Source organism: Pleurodeles waltl, chromosome 9 (assembly GCF_031143425.1).
Source record: "Pleurodeles waltl isolate 20211129_DDA chromosome 9, aPleWal1.hap1.20221129, whole genome shotgun sequence".
Lineage (NCBI taxonomy): Eukaryota > Metazoa > Chordata > Amphibia > Caudata > Salamandridae > Pleurodeles > Pleurodeles waltl.
The window spans coordinates 694,446,059-694,464,537 of NC_090448.1; the positions used below are offsets into that span (position 1 = coordinate 694,446,059).

At 43.8% G+C, this 18,479-nt stretch overlaps 1 protein-coding gene and 1 long non-coding RNA gene across 2 annotated transcripts in view; one reads left to right on the forward strand and one right to left on the reverse strand.

Annotated features, from left to right (window-relative positions):
- Positions 1 to 18,479, forward strand: part of QPCTL (glutaminyl-peptide cyclotransferase like) — a 967,717-nt gene that overhangs the window by 199,937 nt on the left and 749,301 nt on the right. The gene's annotated exons all lie outside the window — the stretch shown is intronic.
- On the reverse strand, positions 8,779 to 9,282 carry LOC138258701 (uncharacterized). The gene is made up of 3 exons (XR_011198511.1): positions 9,205 to 9,282; positions 9,016 to 9,114; positions 8,779 to 8,870 (listed from the first exon to the last, which is right to left on the reverse strand). It is a non-coding gene; the product is annotated as an uncharacterized lncRNA (long non-coding RNA).

Genomic DNA, 18,479 nt, shown 5'->3' on the forward strand with positions numbered 1-18,479 from the left:
TCAAACACTATGATATCAACTATGCTGCTCTGGTTCACGAGGGCGCCGTGATCCCCGCAAAACCTTTCACGCCGAATTTTGGAACATCAAATTTTGTCCTGGAATATCTAGGACTGGTCTCGATAACGGGGAAACAGCTGAGGGACTCTGGAGTAGTTGTTTCAAGAGAAGGGTATGCTGCCGGCTACACTCTGTTTGCGTTCGACCTGACGCCTGACATGGAAGACAGCGACCATTTCAACCTGATCAAAAACGGAAATCTAAAAGCGGAAATACGTTTTACACAGGCGCTGGCGGCCAATGTGAACATGGTTGTGTTCTCGGTATTCGACAGCGTTATCCAGGTCAACCACGCCCGTCAGCTTATGTTTGACTATCATTGAAAGAGTGTAAAATACAAAAATAACAATTTTTTTTTTTTTTAAATATATAAAATGGACACTACGGAGATACGGGACTTCTTAAGTAGACATAAACATGCTAAGAAATACATTCTAGGGGTATACCCTAGCGATGGACTACCTGAAAAGATAGGTCCAGAAAGGCCCCACACCCTCGTCTTTAACACCGATCCCCATTACAGGGGTGGTGCACATTGGGCGGCTCTGTTTCTGGATGTGGACAAGGTTATAGTGTTTGATAGTTTAGCCGAATTCCCTGAGCATAGTATTTATACAAAGCCGATATTCAAATATGTAAAAAAAGCATCACCCACTGTTGTGTATAATAAACTTCGGGTACAGGATCCTATGGCCATCACATGTGGGGAACATTGTATATACTTTATTAGTAAAATGTCTGAAAGTATAACGTTTAGAATTTTTTTTAATCTGTACTCAGACGATCTAGTAAACAACGATGGTGTTGTTATGAAATATGTGAATGAAAACTCCAGGACAATGTCGCACGTTGTTAAAGCAGAATATGGTCTTTGTCAAAAGTGTAAGGTACTGTAAAGCTGTTATTTGTACTTGTGTGCCTAAAATAAAAAACATCTTAAACATGCTTTCATCCTTGGCATTTTTTTTTTTTATTCACACTGCGCACATTTTCAAACCATTTATAAACAAAAAGATGGCAGACTACTGATGAAAATTTAAAAGTGTTTATTACAAGCATGTTTCAACACTAACATTTACAAGGTTAAACATATAAAATGAAGCACAATTTTTCAAACCGTAAAAACTTTTAACAAAAACTGTACAGGTGTGCAAAATTAGAGCGGTAGCCAGGTGTTCATTTTGAATAGTCCTTTTTTTTTAGGCTCCATAGGAAGAGCAGCACTGTTCCGAACGGGTGTTAGTTGTGGAAAGAAAGGTGATGACGATATAGCGGGGCTCCTTGTAAAAACAGCTGGGGCCGGATCTTTTAATCTTTCAAGCTTACGGCGATTCTCTGCATTACCGATAATCGTGGAGGGAATGTTGAGTTCCGCAGCTGCACTTAGGAACTGCTCCCAGCCTCTAGGAGCGTCTTGTGTCGATAGGGTTTTACCGTGTGTGAGACCCCGGACCAGATCATACATATGGGAACCAGCAACCGGCTGCCCTTTGTAAATGAATTCACCCCGGTCGTTCCAGGTGGTCAAATCTTTAGTAGTAGTCATTTTACTGAGCAACATTTGAGCAGCCCCTCTATATTTCTGACTGATATTTTTTAAAAGGTCTAAGACAAAGGCATCCGTTGTGGGTGTGGGGCCTATGTCTTGAGACGCCGTAGAGGGTCCTGGCTGCTGTTCAGCATCTGGGGTGTACAGCGTCAGTTTGTTTTTTTCAGAGGTTAGCTGCTTGTAGTATTGTAGAAAGTTTTGAAGGGCTCCTGAGTAAAGCCCTGCTTTGTTGTGGGGTTTTAAATCAGTTCGGTTCAAAATGGCTTTGATTTCAGCATCGAGACGCTGCGTTTCGTTTTTGCGTATGTCCCAGACATCCGTGTTAGAAGGGCCAAGATGTTCCAGCTGTTGCCGTGGTACGAGGTACATTTTGTGGGCGTGCTCCATCAGGACCTCGACAGTAACCCTGTGATTAGGGGTATAGCTATACCTAACAGCGACCCTATAAAGCCTCCTGACTGTTTGAACAGTTTTCTTTTGGAAAGGAGCGATGCCCTCTTATTGCTGAGCTTCTTAATAATGTGGCGCTTCTTCTTCAGAACGCGGAACTGGCTCGTTGATATCGGGACATTACCTTTTAGGGTGTTTAGGGCTATTTCTGAAATGGCGGCAACTAAGTCGTCCGAGGCAGCGCTTTTCTTTTAGAGGGGCTGGCTGTGATCAACATTTTTAGAAGGCCTAAATTACGCCGCAACCTCGCAGACATTGTGGGGTCCTTATATTACAAGGTTTAGAGTGTAAATGTTATAAACATCTTTTTACTTGTTCTTTTTATAGGTTTTGGGCATTGTTTTAGGCGTGTAGGCAACAGGGAAGTCAGATGGTAGTATGCCGGCTCGTAGTCTGTAGTCTTCAAGAGTGTTGGGTTTCAAATCCACCAGTAAGTAACCATGGGGTTTTGCTGTAGCATCGTTAAAGGCCTCCATGAAAAACGGGGTGTTTCCGGGGTACATTTGTTTAGCTATAATTGAGATCTGAAGTTTGTCTCTAGGGTTTTTAAATAAGACCAGGTATGAGGCTTTGAGAGTTATGGACCGGCTGCTCTTGCCCTTGTAAAACAGGTTCTGCACTATATAGCATATGCTCCGATTACGGTGGTGTGAATATTGCGTAAAAGCCCGCTCAATCTCGGGGTGGTCCCCGCCTTCACGCATGAGGTCATCCACCACGACCATGTTTACAAGTTGTTTTGGTAGCAAATCATCGTCGTTGAGATTATCGGGGATACCCTCTATAAACCGAATGTGGGGGAACTTTAGGGTGAGCTCCGTGTAAAGATCCTGCCAGCATGAATAAAGCCACACAATGTTGTTAGGGGTCTGAGATAAAACACCGGGAGCATTTTCTAGCAGTTTCTTTATAAAAAATGTTTACCGCTATTGGAGGGACCTGCTAAAACGCAGGAGAATGGGTGTTGTAGTCTAGTGTCCATATCTGGGTGGAGTTCGAGCCTCTAATGTCTTTTAGTAACCGTAAGGCAGTGTTTTGTAGTCCGATGTGAGGACCCGTTTGTCAAACACTACTCTTAAGGTTTTATACATAGGTTGGGTTGTAATTTCCCATTTTCTCTTGGACCTGACAATGCTAGGGTGGTTTACAACAATGGCTTTGCTATTTTTGTGATCGCTTGAGGCGGAGTATTCGTGCACCAGACCCTTCAGACTGTCAAAGTTTATTTTAATCGTATTGTTTACGTTTAAAGTGATACCTTTGACTTTCATGCAAACCTTGTTGTTTGAGGTCTTATAACTGTACGTCTTAGGGCCTGATGAGGTAAATTCCTGTATATACTCCCCCTTTTCGAGCTCGCTGGTCAAATCCCCTAGATAATCACCCAGCGGAGGATCTTCATCACCCTCTTTACTCACAAAGATAACCGAGTCAGTGTCATGGTACAAACACCGTTCCTGAAGCTTGTCAAGCAACCTGTAAAGCTCTAGCCTGGCGTGAGCGGTTGTGAAGCAGGCTATAAAGATGTTTATATTGTTACACGTTGTGGGGTACTCTTTGGCGTATTTCCAGCATAGAACGGCCGTCTCGTCGTCAATAAATTCACAACTGGATATGTCATAAACCGGTGTGAATATATACTTAAAAAGCTCATGTGGATCTGTGACGATGGATGTGTTTGACAAATTGGTACGCTGTGCGAACTTTCCCCACAAGGAATTGAGACAGAGCTTAGCTAGCTGACGGCGGGCGGGGTTAACCTTAATGAACGCAGGTCTCAGTTTAATACCCTCGCGAGCTTTGTAATCAGCGATATACTTTTTCTTTGAGGGCTCATCGACACACCATTCTGGATACCCCGAGGCCTCCTGCTTGTCTCTGAGAAACAAGTTGATGTACTCTGAAAAGAGCTGGGTTGTTGTGTTTGGAAAGTGCCAGACTTCCAGGATTTTACCTAGGCGATACCCTTTCTCTAGGGCCGTCTGCACCTCGATGGTACACCATGTCCCTTCCAGCACCCTCTGCTCATCACTATGCAGACATTCGCTAAGCTGTTTACTTTCAGCGCAGGTACGGCATAGGGGGAACATTAGCTTACCCTTGACTCTATAAGGGAGCACCGGAAAGTAAAGTTTCCGCGGTGGGTGAATCTGACACTTAATGATTCCAAAGTACTCTTTGAGAGGTTTAAAGTTCCGGTATATGATTGTAGGATGGCCCATAGGGTACAACTTCACCTTGTTCACAAACGGATACAGACTTGTGAAGTCGTAGTAATGTATTTTCTCACCAGGGCCAGCTACACGGTACAATTGAATGGCGTTTGTACGACCACCGAATAAGGCGTCACGGGGTTCCAGCGGTGAAGGTAACTGCTGGCTCTTAATAAAAGTGCTCAGTTCACCATCTTTCGATAGCTCAGTTACCCAATCATGTTCCCAGAGAGTTCTCAAAACAAACCCACAACTCTCAATATACTGCGCCTTCGCCATAGTCCTGCGGTGCAGATGTTCAAACGTGGTTCCCTGCAGTCTATTAAACTCATGGGGCTTGTAACACTGAGGGCATCCATGGTAAAAACACCCGTTGAACTCAAAGGCCGTTGGTACACCGTTAATTAATGCATACCCGTCTAGATAGTAGCGACCCAGCCGGTATTCGCCGCCCTGCAAAGCGTGCTGAATGAAGATGCTCTCATTCGCAGAGACATACATGAGCCACTGAATAGAGGGGGTGGAGTAACGTTTCTGCTTGCCGTTATAGAGGTCAGGTGGTACTAAGGCGATAGTTCCAGGCAATAAAAACATGTGTTTATAAATAGACATGCACATTGAAGCCAGAGTAATGTTTTGAAATGGGTCCAGGTATACAGTTATTTTTTCTTTACTCTTGAGTGATTCGGTTTCAACAAACAGGACCCGCTTTGTCATCGCCACCACAATATCTCTGAAAAGGTTGCATGCTTTTCGCAATATCATAACATCCGCCTGACAGTATGCTTTCAATTCAGTTTGAAAATGAAACCATTTTTCACGGTTTTCATCGTACCACTGTAGAAAACTCTCTTTTTCAGAGGGCATCATGTACTCGCAACCATAACTGTCGGGCGGAGGCATAGGGCCGCTGTAATTCTGATTAGCCCAGGTGTTAAAAAAGTGAGGGAAATAACCTTTACAGCCTTCAAACCCAAAGGCTTTTGGCAGTTTGCTCAACTTCATGGGCAGAAAATTCAAGGTGTCTATGAACCTAATGTCAAAAGGTACAACCTTAAGCAGCATTAGTTTGGAACCTTGGGTTATGAGACTAATGGGCAGCTTTTTATGTATCAGGTCACGGATAATGAAGAATGAGTCATATGCTTTGGAGTTGTGAGCCAGAAATGTATAATCCTGGTATCGAGGTTGCATGAACGTGATGAGGAAATCATTCACGCATGACCGTCCTTCAAACTCCCAGCTCTCATCACCTGTTAGATGGTGGGTGTAAATATAGTTTGGCTGGTGAACACCCGTCTCTTGCGTACACTCTATATCAAATACGATATAGTCTTCTGTTTTTTTCTGGTAGTGACTTCTGAGCATGTAACACTCATGTGTTGTTCCGGCTATAAAAGCCTCGGTACACCTAGGGCATTCCATGCCTTTACATTTGTGGTCGACAGGTTTATAGCGACCGCATGTCCCACATTCGGCTTTAAGAACACATTGGGCTAGGCCGATGTGCGTGATTAAGCAGTCTTGCGACCGACAAAACAGCTTACACTTTGTGCAGTTCACTTTCTGAGCATTGTCATTGACACAACCGTCCCTCTGACACATTTTACAGTGAAATTCACACTGGTGTTTGGTCCGATTGTTGTATATATGATCGCAATGCTCGCACACATACTTGGCCCCTAGAAAACCCTTCAGGTTCAAGACACCGTAAAAATGTTTTTCATGATGCAGCACATACACGGTCTTGTTTTTCACACCTTCATTGGTAGTGAAGTACTTCCAAGAACCGGCATGGTATAGAACTTTAACCGTCACGGCAAAGTGATTCTCAAAAAGGCCCAGATCCCCAAAACCTACCATTTTGTCAGACGGTATCTGAAGTGCCTCATGTGCCGCTACAGCCATCGACATAATGACGGCGTCTGGGGTAGAGCGGTCCATCAATAAGCCTGCAATGCTTGCGGCCAGACACATGTTGGTAGCTCCGGTATTAAAATCGAGCAACCACCGAGATTTCTTGCCAATGATTTTACTGTACATAACGCTCTTTAAGGCTCTGGAAGCACCACCCTCGCGACCCCTAACAACGAGGGCGATGATTCTAAAGGACCCGTACGCCAATAATTCAGCCTTGCTCTGTAAAAGTTTAGATAGGTTTTCTAAAAACGTTACAGCGTCAAACACATCCCGAGATGACCGTCTGGTGAACAGGGGACTATTGAGACCCTGTCCCTGAAAACGCATCTGAAAGAAATCATTAGGACCCACATCGTGTAACAATCGTTCGATTAGCGCTTGCACAGCCTGATGTATAGCTATAATGCCATGATCTGAGGAGTGTAGGCGATCTAGGTTAACAAACCTAAACTCCTCATATTGCTCTGTAGCGTTAAACCGCTCTACAACTCGACTATACCGTCTCACACTTTCCATAAATACTGGTTCTGAAGCCTCAGTTTGAGAATTACTGGTTGTTGGAGAGCTCACAGGGGTATGGTTAGATGTAGATGTGTTTTTAGACCTTCTGGTAACGCAGAGTCTGGCTTTCTTTAACTTTTTTATTACAACCTTGCGTTTTCTAGAACTACCCCAAGCCACTTTGGCTTCTTATGGGCCCATCTGGTTTTTGGTAACTGTCCCCCGCCGATCTGAACAATATTTGTGTTGTTTACAAATGGTGACACTGACCCTACACCTACTTCGGATGGGTCTCCTTCAGACTGCTTAAGGCTGAGACGGCTCGGACCGTCACCCCCAGAGGGCCTGTAAAGACCATCAGCACCTCCTAACTCTATATTTTGAGGTCTTATGGGTGTTGGTTTTGGGGGTTGACATGACCTCTGACTATTGAACGCTCGTAAAACTCTTAGAGCTCTACTAAGTAGGTGCTGTGGCTTCTTTTCATATTTAGACCTACGGCCCATTGTACTGGTAAATGTACCTCTAACATTCCCCGTGTATGTACGCGCGCCTAGTCATGATGGTATGTTACCCATGGCTATAACTGTTGAAGCGCAAGTTTGGGCCATTGTGTTTCTACACCGAGCCATCAGCTGTTTTAAAGCCTTTATGCTAGCTCTGGATGCCGCTATATTACCGCCGTTCTTACACAGTTTTAAAGTTTTTAGTCGGAGCTGGCATTTTAATTGTCTGAACGACTGATGGATTTCTTTAATGTAGCTGTCTAGAACTCTAGTACGGTTTGAAAGGTTGGTTTCAAGGCCCGTACTTATGACATTAGAGGTATGATTGCCAACTCCCTGAGCCACCCCGGTTATAGGACAATGGCTGGCGTTATCACCCCCACTCACTGTTGATGGACCAGAGCGGGACGTAAAAACAGGGTTCCAGTGTGAACACCCAGGAGTTTGAGAGCCCTGATCATCGCTCGAGGGTGTTCCAAAACTCTGATTTTGCGTTCCGCTACACCCTATACTGCTGTCGGGGTATATTGATGAGGAGGGTGAAGACCACTGCGCACAGGCACTTGGCGAAGGACTGGTGGGGTCGTATGCCCCCGGGGGTGTATCGGGGGACATCAGACATGGGGAGGTTAAATGTTTATCGCAATAACGAATGGCCGCTGATGTAGAGGCAGTGTTGTGGCTGGGTGCTACTGATTGAGACCCTACTGATTGTAACCCTGAGGGGATCATCTTAGAAGTATCACAAGGGGATGCCGGGGCTTCAGAACTTTGGGTAGTACCAGCTAGAGCCTTAAGAAGTCCTATACAGTGGGAGTAAGGATCCTCTGCAGGGTGATCATTTTCCAATGACGAGTCATATAACACGGAGGGGATAGTTGTACACCCTGTAGGGGTTAGGGTGTGGCCTGAAACCCCGGTATTAGAACTCTGGGCCCTAGGGGGAACCGGTTGTACCTTAACAACATTTTTAAAAGACAGGTCTAAAGGCCCAGATTGCAGCTCAGGGGTCTGGAACTTCTTCCTACGACTCTTTAAGGACAACCGATTTATTTTAGGACTGCTGCACTGTTTTGGGGACTCTCCAGAGACCTCACACGGTACAAACAGTTAGGCGTTTGGTGTTGTACGATCGATAATGTCCGTTTGTCCATGCCCCATCCCCGGGATAGTTGTTGCAGAAGTGTTCGCTGTACTAGGTATTCCCTTTATGACGGATGGTGTGGTGCCGTTAAGTGTTGTACCTGGACCATGATCGGTGGCTGTAGAGGGGCTGCAGGGCGGGTCTTGATGTTCGGGTTGGTTCACGTGTACCGATGACGCAGTGGGGTTTTGAGCAGTCCCAGTGCAGACCTTTAAAGACGACATCCGCTTCACAGGCTGAGGGCCAGCGTCTCCGGAGCTCTGGGGTGATGATTCTAGGATGTAAAGATAGCAAAATACATATTAGGGTTGGTTATAGCTGCTATACCGGTGGGTGTGAAAGACGTTTAGACACACTAAGGACAGTATACATCAGACTCTACATTTTCTAAAAATCACCTTGGGTTTTTCGGCTTGAGGGGCCCTTCTTAATAGGCGGGCCGTCCTTAGAACCAGGGGACTTCCTTTTGCGGGGCTGGCTTTTAAGCTTTGCATCCAAATTCCGGATCGCTTCATCCATAGGGACCCCTCGGGATAAAAAACATAAAAAATAATGTTACACTTACAAGATAATACATAGACTATACAAACTCACTAAGATGACCAAATATAGGTCTGATTGTAGGGCTTGTTAGGTTTTCAGAGGGGTTACAAAAAGAACCCTAATATTTACCTGCAGAAACGTTATCCTGTGACAAGGTGTTTGACCCATCTTGAACATGAAGGATTTGTTGGAGAGAGGCAATCGCACACCTGAGTTCGGCATCATAACCTATGCAAACACATGGGTTCCCATTAGCAGTAAAATAAAAATAACATTCCTGACAACGTAGTTCAGAACGACCTATGGCCTGTAACTCACCTTGCTGCACGGTCTCCATTTCCACATGGGATTCCCCAGACTCTTGACAGTCCTGTGTACAAGAGAGACAGATTTACCTTTAAGCACCCCACAATTCATCTTCTAGGTCAGAACCCTTCATAAAAGCACCCCGAATGTTGAAATTTCATTTTTTTTCTTTTTTTTTTTTTTTTTTAAATTTGAGGAAAAAATAAATATATATATATTTTAAAAATATATATATATACATATATATATATCAAGATTCAAATTGTTGAATCCCTATGTTCTGTAAGTATAAATACATATTGACAACTGTAAAACTTTTCTCAAAAACTATACACGGTTTAATGAACAAATTCCACATGGTGGCACTCTTGCATAATACGAGCTCTAAGATTGTCTCTATAAGACATAGCCAGGAAACCGGATCCTAGGAGCCATGCCTGGTTTTCACCTTAGCTGAACAAGGCTGTGAACCATGTGTGGGGGCGGAGCTCAGTCTAAACTCCAAGCTGAGCCAATTCCAACACCACACAGTCTTTGTTTTAAAAAAAAAAAAAAAGAAAATGGCCGGATGTTGATGCAACATGTGTGAGGTCCTGGGTTTTTCAGGGCAACAAAATCAGATCCAATGCCATCCTGAACTACGGTGAGTGGTGTGGGGTACTTGAGGGGTCTGAGCCTCCCTACCAGGGTTAGTTATTTTTTAATCATTATTATTTTTTATTTATTTCAACAGCTTTTATTTTATTTTTTTATTTATGTGATTTTCTATTTTTAAAATGTTCTAGACTTCAGGGTCTCCTAAACACCTGGTCACACTTGATATATATATATATATATATATATATATATATATATATTTTTTTTTTTTAAAGCATGCCCCATGGAGACCTGGGGTCTCTGAGCCTGGTGCTCAGGGCCCTCATGGCCACCCAAACTTTATTTGTATTTAAAAAAAAAAAAAAATGCTGCCCTAAGGGACCCTGGGAGCCCCAATCCCAAGGCCCCCAAAACGCTATTAATTTATTTTTTATTTTATATGTGTGTACGGGCCCCTAGGGCCCTAGCGCGCGTGGTCAGGGCCCCACAGACCATGGCCACGCGCCATTAATCCTCCTTCTTTTTAAAAAAAAAAAAAAAAATAAAAATAAAAATGCCGCACCATGGCGGCAAGCGATCGGATCACCGAGGCCTCGGGAACCCCTACGAGTTCTCGGTGAGCCGATCGGATGGTTTAATTACAGAGAATGCCGCGTTGAAACAAACACGGCATTCTCTGTATTTAAACCATCCAGGCGGCTCTCAGAAGCCGCTAGGGAACCCCCAGCGGCTTCTGAGAGCCGCCTTACCCCTTGAAGGACACCTGGTCCCCACCCGGAGACCGGTGTAATTATTCATTAAAGCTGTAATGCTCGCAGGGACCGCGTGGTCCCTGCGTGCATTTTAGCATTAATGTATAATTACACCGGGTTCCCGAGTGGCCGCGGCCGCCCTGGAGACCCGTTGTAATTAATTACTAATGCTGAAATGCTCTCAGGGACCGCGTGGTTCCTGAGAGCATTTTAACATTAGTGAATAATTACAGGGGCCGTTGTAATTATTTACTAATGCTGAAATGCTCTCAGGGACCGCGTGGTTCCTGAGAGCATTTTAACATTAGTGAATAATTACAGGGGCCGTTGTAATTATTTACTAATGCTGAAATGCTCTCAGGGACCGCGTGGTTCCTGAGAGCATTTTAACATTAGTGAATAATTACAGGGGGTCGCCCGGGAGACCCGTTGTAATTATTTACTAATGCTGAAATGCTCTCAGGGACCGCGTGGTTCCTGAGAGCATTTTAACATTAGTGAATAATTACAGAGGGTTCCCGGGCTCCTGCGGGAGCCCGGGAGACCCGCTGTAATTATTTACTAATGCTGAAATGCTCTCAGGGACCGCGTGGTTCCTGAGAGCATTTTAACATTAGTGAATAATTACAGAGGGCCCCTGGGAGGCCGCGGGAGCCCGGGAGACCCGCTGTAATTATTTACTAATGCTGAAATGCTCTCAGGGTCTACATGGTCTCTGAGAGCATTTTAACATTAGTGAATAATTACAGAGGGTTCCCGGGCTCCCGCGGCCCCGTTGTAATTATTTACTGATGCTGAAATGCTCTCAGAGACCATGCGGACCCTGAGAGTAGCGCGGAGCATAGTTAATAACAGTGCGCCCCAGAGCTCAGGACTACTCTGGGGCGCATTGTTATTAACTATGCTCCGCGCTACTCTCAGGGTCCGCATGGTCTCTGTGGTCAGGGCGGGAAATCAATAATAATAATAAAGGGTTCCCCAGAGCTTAGGGCATCTCTGGGGGCACTGTTATTAACTTTAGAGCTCAGTGCAACACAAAGCAGAGAGCTGAGCTCTAAAGTTAATAACAGTACCCCCCAGAGATGCCCTAAGCCACAATTATATATGTATGAACACATAATACCAAGGCTGAGTTACACATGTCTCTGAGAACAGCTCTGAAAAATTAATAACGTGGTGTCCCAGAGCGCTGGTTATCTCTGGGGAGAACCAGAACTAGATAGTACAACTTAAACCTAAAACCAACCCCCAAAATACAACCCCACAAAAATACCTGCCCATGCACAACCCCTGAACCATCCCGTACAAATTAAGCCCTAGAGCAAACCCTAAAATAAGGGCAGACCCTCAAAAATACCTTCAAATGCATAACCCCTGAACCAGCATGTACAAATTAAACCCTATAACCAACCCACAAAATAAGTGCAGACCCTAAAAAATACCTTCACATAACCCCAGAACCAGCAAGTACAAATTAAGCCCTACAACCAGCCCACAAAATAAGTGTTCCCCCGCAAAATACCGACACATACACAACCCCAGAGTCAACATGTACAAATTAAACAATACAGCCCACAAAATAAAATGCTTACCCTTAAAAATACATGTACATACACTCCCCCAGAACCATCCGGTTCAAATTAAGCAATACAGCCATCCCACAAAATGAGTGCGCTCACGCAAAAAAACAAATACATAGCCCACGACCCTACAAGTACCAATTAAACAAAACCAACCCATAAAGTAATTACAGTATCTCAAAAATACACTAATAGCTTTTAAATTTGTATTTGTTTTTATTTATTTTTTAAAAGCAGGCATTTTACATATCTATGTATAGTTAAACAGGTTGGGGCTAATGTCATTGTTAAACTTTAGTAAAACACATACACACACCACACTTACAGACCTTAAGTAGAAGATGTTCAGCATCACCAGTCTGAGCTCTGCCCTTCATGTTTCCAGCCATGATGTCCTGATACAGCCCTGCTTGCCACAAATGTCAGTATGTAGTTCAGAAAAAAAGAGGTCTGTGAAGGTGGGGGGTTCTTATACCATGCTCACCGCGGTAATTATGCCTGTGCTCTATGATTGGTGGGACCTGGAAATAGACATCTGTTATAGGCTAGCAATACTTGGCATTTGTTGTGTTTCAACTTTTAATTACTGGGTCAGTTTTCTAATTTAATCCCCTCTGTGCCCCCTGGAAAGAATGTAGGCCCACCTCTGTTTTAGATTAGCCATGCCACAACAACCTCTGTTGTGTTTCAAACTTTTAATTACTGGGTCAGTTTCTAATTTAGCCCCCTCTGTGTCCCTGGAAAGAATTAAGGCCCACCTCTGTTTTAGATTAGCCATGCCCCTCATCCTCTGTTGTGTTTCAAACTTTTAATTACTGGGTCAGTTTCTAATTTAGCCCCGTCTGTGTCCCTGGAAAGAATGTAGGCCCACCTCTGTTTTAGATTAGCCATGCCTCTCATCCTCTGTTGTGTTTCAACTTTTAATTACTGGGTCAGTTTTCTAATTTAATCCCCTCTGTGACCCCTGGAAAGAATGTAGGCCCACCTCTGTTTTAGATTAGCCATGCCACAACAACCTCTGTTGTGTTTCAAACTTTTAATTACTGGGTCAGTTTCTAATTTAGCCCCCTCTGTGTCCCTGGAAAGAATGTAGGCCCACCTCTGTTTTAGATTAGCCATGCCCCTCATCCTCTGTTGTGTTTCAAACTTTTAATTACTGGGTCAGTTTCTAATTTAGCCCCCACTGTGTCCCAGGGAAAGAATGTAGGCCCACCTCTGTTTTAGATTAGCCATGCCACAACAACCTCTGTTGTGTTTCAAACTTTTAATTACTGGGCCAGTTTCTAATTTAGACCCCACTGTGTCCCTGGAAAGAATGTAGGCACACCTCTGTTTTAGATTTGCTATGCCCCTCATCCTCTGTTGTGTTTCAAACTTTTAATTACTGGTCCAGTTTCTAATTTAGCCTCCACTGTGTCCCTGGGAAACCCTATAGGCACACAGCTGTTTTAGATTTACCTCTCTAAATTGATAGGCTGGCTCTAACAAAAGCAGCATTTGACCATTCCCACTTTTTTGGATTAGCCAACAGTGTGGAGGTTTGACCAGATCGCCCACTTTGCAGCCCTATGCAGAGGCACCCTAACAGCCACTTGGGCATGAATGTCTGACATGTCCAGACCTGTCCCTCTCAAGCTCTGAAACCACGTGCACATCACTAAGTCATACTTTTTACACATCTCATAGGCCAAAACCCAGGGGCTAGGACCCAGACACAGGGCTAACACGTGACACCATGAGGGCACATCCCACTTGAGACCCCCATGCACACACGTCACTTCCGGGGAGGGCTTTCAGGGACACCGGAAGTCCCAGCCACCGGAAATGACGTCATTTCCGGGGGGCGGGATAACTGTCACTTTTAATATGATGATTAAAGGTATCCCTTCCTACTACTGACATACTTTCCTCAAATGAGCCTGCTGCCTCTATTGCATGTGACTTTAGCAAACAAGGTATGCCCTCTTCAATTGCAGCTTGCATTTTACATAATATATGCAATCTGTACCCTTCGCCCGGAGGCCCACGTTCAGCCCTAGGCTATTTTCTGCCCCACTGGCTAGTGCTGTGCTGACCTGGAGCATGAATGTAATCCTCATATGAAAGCCCCTTGCTTTTATAATTGGCTCAACTTCTGTCTTCCCGAAGTGTGCCGTGGGTGCGTTGAAAGATGAACTTCCATCTCTCTATAATCCTTCCTTTAGCAAGGAGGTAATTACGGAACATATTGTGCTAACACAAGCTTTGCTATTAACACAGAGCAATTTCCTTTAGCGTTTCTTAACTGATAACTGAAAGACAGATCATTTACAGGAGTGGAGTGTTATGTACCTGAAGCTTCATAGTCGGTGAGAATTCAGATTTCTCATAGAAATTCAATGAACAGTCAACAAATAGTATTACTTGTGGTGTATGCCACACTTCCTACACAGGATGATTCTGTGCTTGTGGCCACATTACTGATTGTTGTAAGTTATCTAGCCTTTTAAGTACCTTCTAAAAGTCATAAAGTCCTGCTTGCTTGTAACCAATCAGATAGGTGTAATCGTATCCCTTTAGTGGTGTAAAAGCATACTTGTATTGGGCAAAGAAGGAACTCTTTAATCGGATTGGCTATCAATCTTTCATTGGTTGTATTGCCTAAACAACTATGCAGTGGAAAGGGATTGGCAGGAGAAACGGTTTCCAGTTGTGCATTAGCATGATGTCCTAGACAGCGCTGTATGTCTTGTACAGATTTTACATGCTGCTTGTCTTGCTGTCTGTCCGTTGGCTGGCTCACTGACTGGTCACCAAATATTATTTTTACTGTTCCATGTCAGTGAGTCGGAAGTGACACCTGGAGGAGTTACAGCAAGAACGGGGTCAGAGCTGGTGAGTAGACTCCACTCCATAGCAGCCTTAATCTTAGCTACTAACCGTACTGCGAAACCGGACACGTGGCACAAAATGCTGGTGAAGCAGCTTCCTTTGTGGCACCTTTTTGCAGAGATGCACTGTAATCCTTCACAATTCTCTGGACTTTGACCACGCCCCCTGCACCTTCCACAGCTCCCACAGCTGCCTTCCTTCCGCAGCGCTCTGCTTTCTCTGCAGCCAGTGCACGCTACACTCACCCTTCTCTAAAATGTGCCCTAATTGCATCTGTTTACATTGATACCTAACTGTCAAGGGAAGCTATATTTTTAATATGCAGTGACAAGTGAAATTTAATTAAATGCAGCAGTATTTTTTCTTTGCAGCCTGGTTTCACGAAGAATAATTTAGGTTTTTTTCCTGTGTGTTATTTTGCACCTGCCAAATACTGTTAATAATCACAGCTACACAGGAAAAAAATATGTATTTTTTTAATGCACAGCCCGATCATGATTTACACAGGCCCAGTCACGTTCACACTGTCATTAATGTCAGGGTCAGGTGGAACTCAGCGGAATCACGCAAAGGTTTTGGGCCACTGTGCAGTATTACACGTAGCAGGACTCCGCAAGTTGTGCCCAACTCTACCTGTGACATCATATGCCCTCTCCCTACGCTGTTTTTGTGGTCGTCATCTTCTGATCCTATTTTTCTGCCGTTGGGTCTAGATGCAGAGCAGAAGAATCCCCAAGTCGTGGAAAAAAGTTGGAAGACTTTGAAGTTTCTTTGAGGATTTCAGGAAGAAATACACAGAGGATCGCCAAAGAAGGTACCGCTTATTTCTAGTATCATCGGAGGGATCGCCAACTTAGTGGAGAGAATGCCCTGAGGTGTGCAAAAACTTTGAAGGTGAGACTGAAGCAGAGGAAGGCATACCACGCCTTGCAGGGGCAGACACCTGCACATTCCCTGAAAGATCTGGGACTTTCAAGTGATGAGGACAACAATATCCCAGAAGTAGCCAACATCGAAGGCTTGGATGTGGAGATAAGAATTGTTGATGTCAAGCCCAAAAACCTGAGAGGGGAAGAAACCATGGGTAACCCTGAAAAAAACACCCTAGGTTGGACCTTGACTGCAGAGTCAGAACCCACAAAAAGTGCCTCAGCGCAGTGAAAAACACACCTCAGCAGAAGGCAAGATGTCACCCAAAGATCCCCTTGGTTTTATACATAGAGATACCGCAGGAGGAAAACAAAAAGAAAAGACTAAGACATCGATAGACGATTGAGGTCGAGACGTTCAAAGTTTGAAAGTTTCAAAAGGTGAGAAAAACTCAGAAAAAATAATTTGTAAAGATGCAGATAAAAGACTCCACGCCGTGGAAAAGAAAATCGTTGACGGCGGTCGACTTAGAAGAAAGAGCTGCCAAAATAGAGAAATAAAAAGGTGTCTCAAGGCCGAAATGGCAGCCCTATTACAAAAGAAGAAGGATTTCGACACCTCACTTCTCGAATACAGAATCCCACATAAATCTCCTCCACAAAGGAAAAACAAGGGAATGAGGTTGAGGAGTTGTAACCACCCTGAATTCCAGGAAGATGAGGAAGAGGAACAACAATTCTTCTTCGAGGAAGAAGGGGAAGGAGCTGAAAGCATTATGGTATTCCAGGAATATGAGGGCTCCGAGTGTAAAGAAACTCAATTGCAGGATGTAGAAACAGACTGTCCAGAAGAGAAGAGTACACATACATCACAAGACTGTCTCTACCTGATGATATCACCATGTATGACCAGATAATAAGGAGAGCAGCTGATAAATATGGTGTTCAGCTCGAGAAGTTGAAAACACATTAATGCTTTCTTTTGGAAACTCGTCTGCCATCCAAAAAAAAACAAAAAAAAAATTCTTGCCCATGCTCCCTAGCATTCTTGACCACGAGAGAGAAGCTTTTATGGAGCCTGCAACATGCAGGGCAATAAGAACGCTGGCAGAGAAAAAATACAACCACTCTTCCAAAGACTCTACTTATATGAAAGTTTGAGTGCAGGTAGATTCCATTATTGCTGCAACTGCTAGGAAAAGGGCTTACGTACCAGCAATATTGGGATCACCCCCTGACAGGGAGTAAGAAGATGGATTTAGTTGGAAGTAAGTTTTAAAGGGGTGTGACTAACCATTGTAAAATAGTCCGCTCAAATCCCCTCCTTGACAGGTACGCCTATCACCAGCGGGATGAAATGGGAGAACTAATGAAACATCTGCCAGAGCAGTAAAGAAAAAGGACAGCTTTAATTGCAGAAGAGGACAATAATATTGGAAATACATGCTTAAAATCAGCACTGCACACAGCAAGTTGGCAGGTGATGGCAGAAACGACTGTTAGACACCATGCTTGGCTAACAATATCTGGTTTCAAGCCTGAAGTTAAAGCTAATATTTTAAATGCACCTTTGAAAGGGGAACACATATTTGGCAGTGCAGAGGATGACACTGCAACAAATTAAAAAAGATAATTACACAGCAAAATCAATAGGTGCCTTACAATTCGGAGGAAATGTAAGAAGAGAAACGCCAATCAGCAGATGACCATTGAGCAGAGGTAATTTCCTATCAGCTTCATCCCACTAAGGATTCCAAAGCACACACCAGACAGTCATCACAACACTGTCAATTGCAGCCACAAGCAAGACAGTCCTTTCGCGGACAAGCAGGTGGGGTGAGCTCAACCACACAAGGGAGGAAGAACCTCCTCCTCAAAGTGACTGCACAAGTCAAGAAAGCCTCTTGCAGACAACATCTGTGGGAGGAAGAACTTCCTTCACGAGTGGAAGAAGATACCATCTGACCATTGAATTTTAAACATAACAATATTTGAATATTGCATAGAATTTATAAAGATGCCTCCAATGAAAAGACCAAAAAATAAAAAGATAATTGAAGAAAGAGATTCCAAGACTGATCAAAGAAATAGAAGATTGATTGCAAAAGGAGGCAATAGAAAAGTTCCACAGAAAGTTCAACACAGGGAAACTACTCAACATATTTTCTAATTCAAAAGCCAGATGAAATCCTTCAAACAATTCTGGATTTTAGGTTCATAAATAAATTCATCAAGACACACAAATTCAAAATAACCATGCCACAAGAAGTCATCCCACAGCTAGAAAAGGGAGGCTACACAGCAACAATAGATCTAAAGGACACATACTTGCACATTTCAATGAAGCACAGTTCCAAAAAATAGCTTTGGTTTGTTATGATCAGGAAACACTACCAATTCAAAGTGCTAGCTTTTGGCATAAAATCAGCACCAAGAGTTTTCACAAACACAAAAATGCAAAGAAGATGCTCAAAAGGTACTATCAACTCTATACAAAGACAGAAAAATCACCAACAAAGCCAGAACAAGATTTTTTTTTTCTAGTAGCAAGAATCAACACTGTTGAAGCAACACCTTATCCCTGTGAAAAGAGAATTATATCCATTCTACAAGAAACT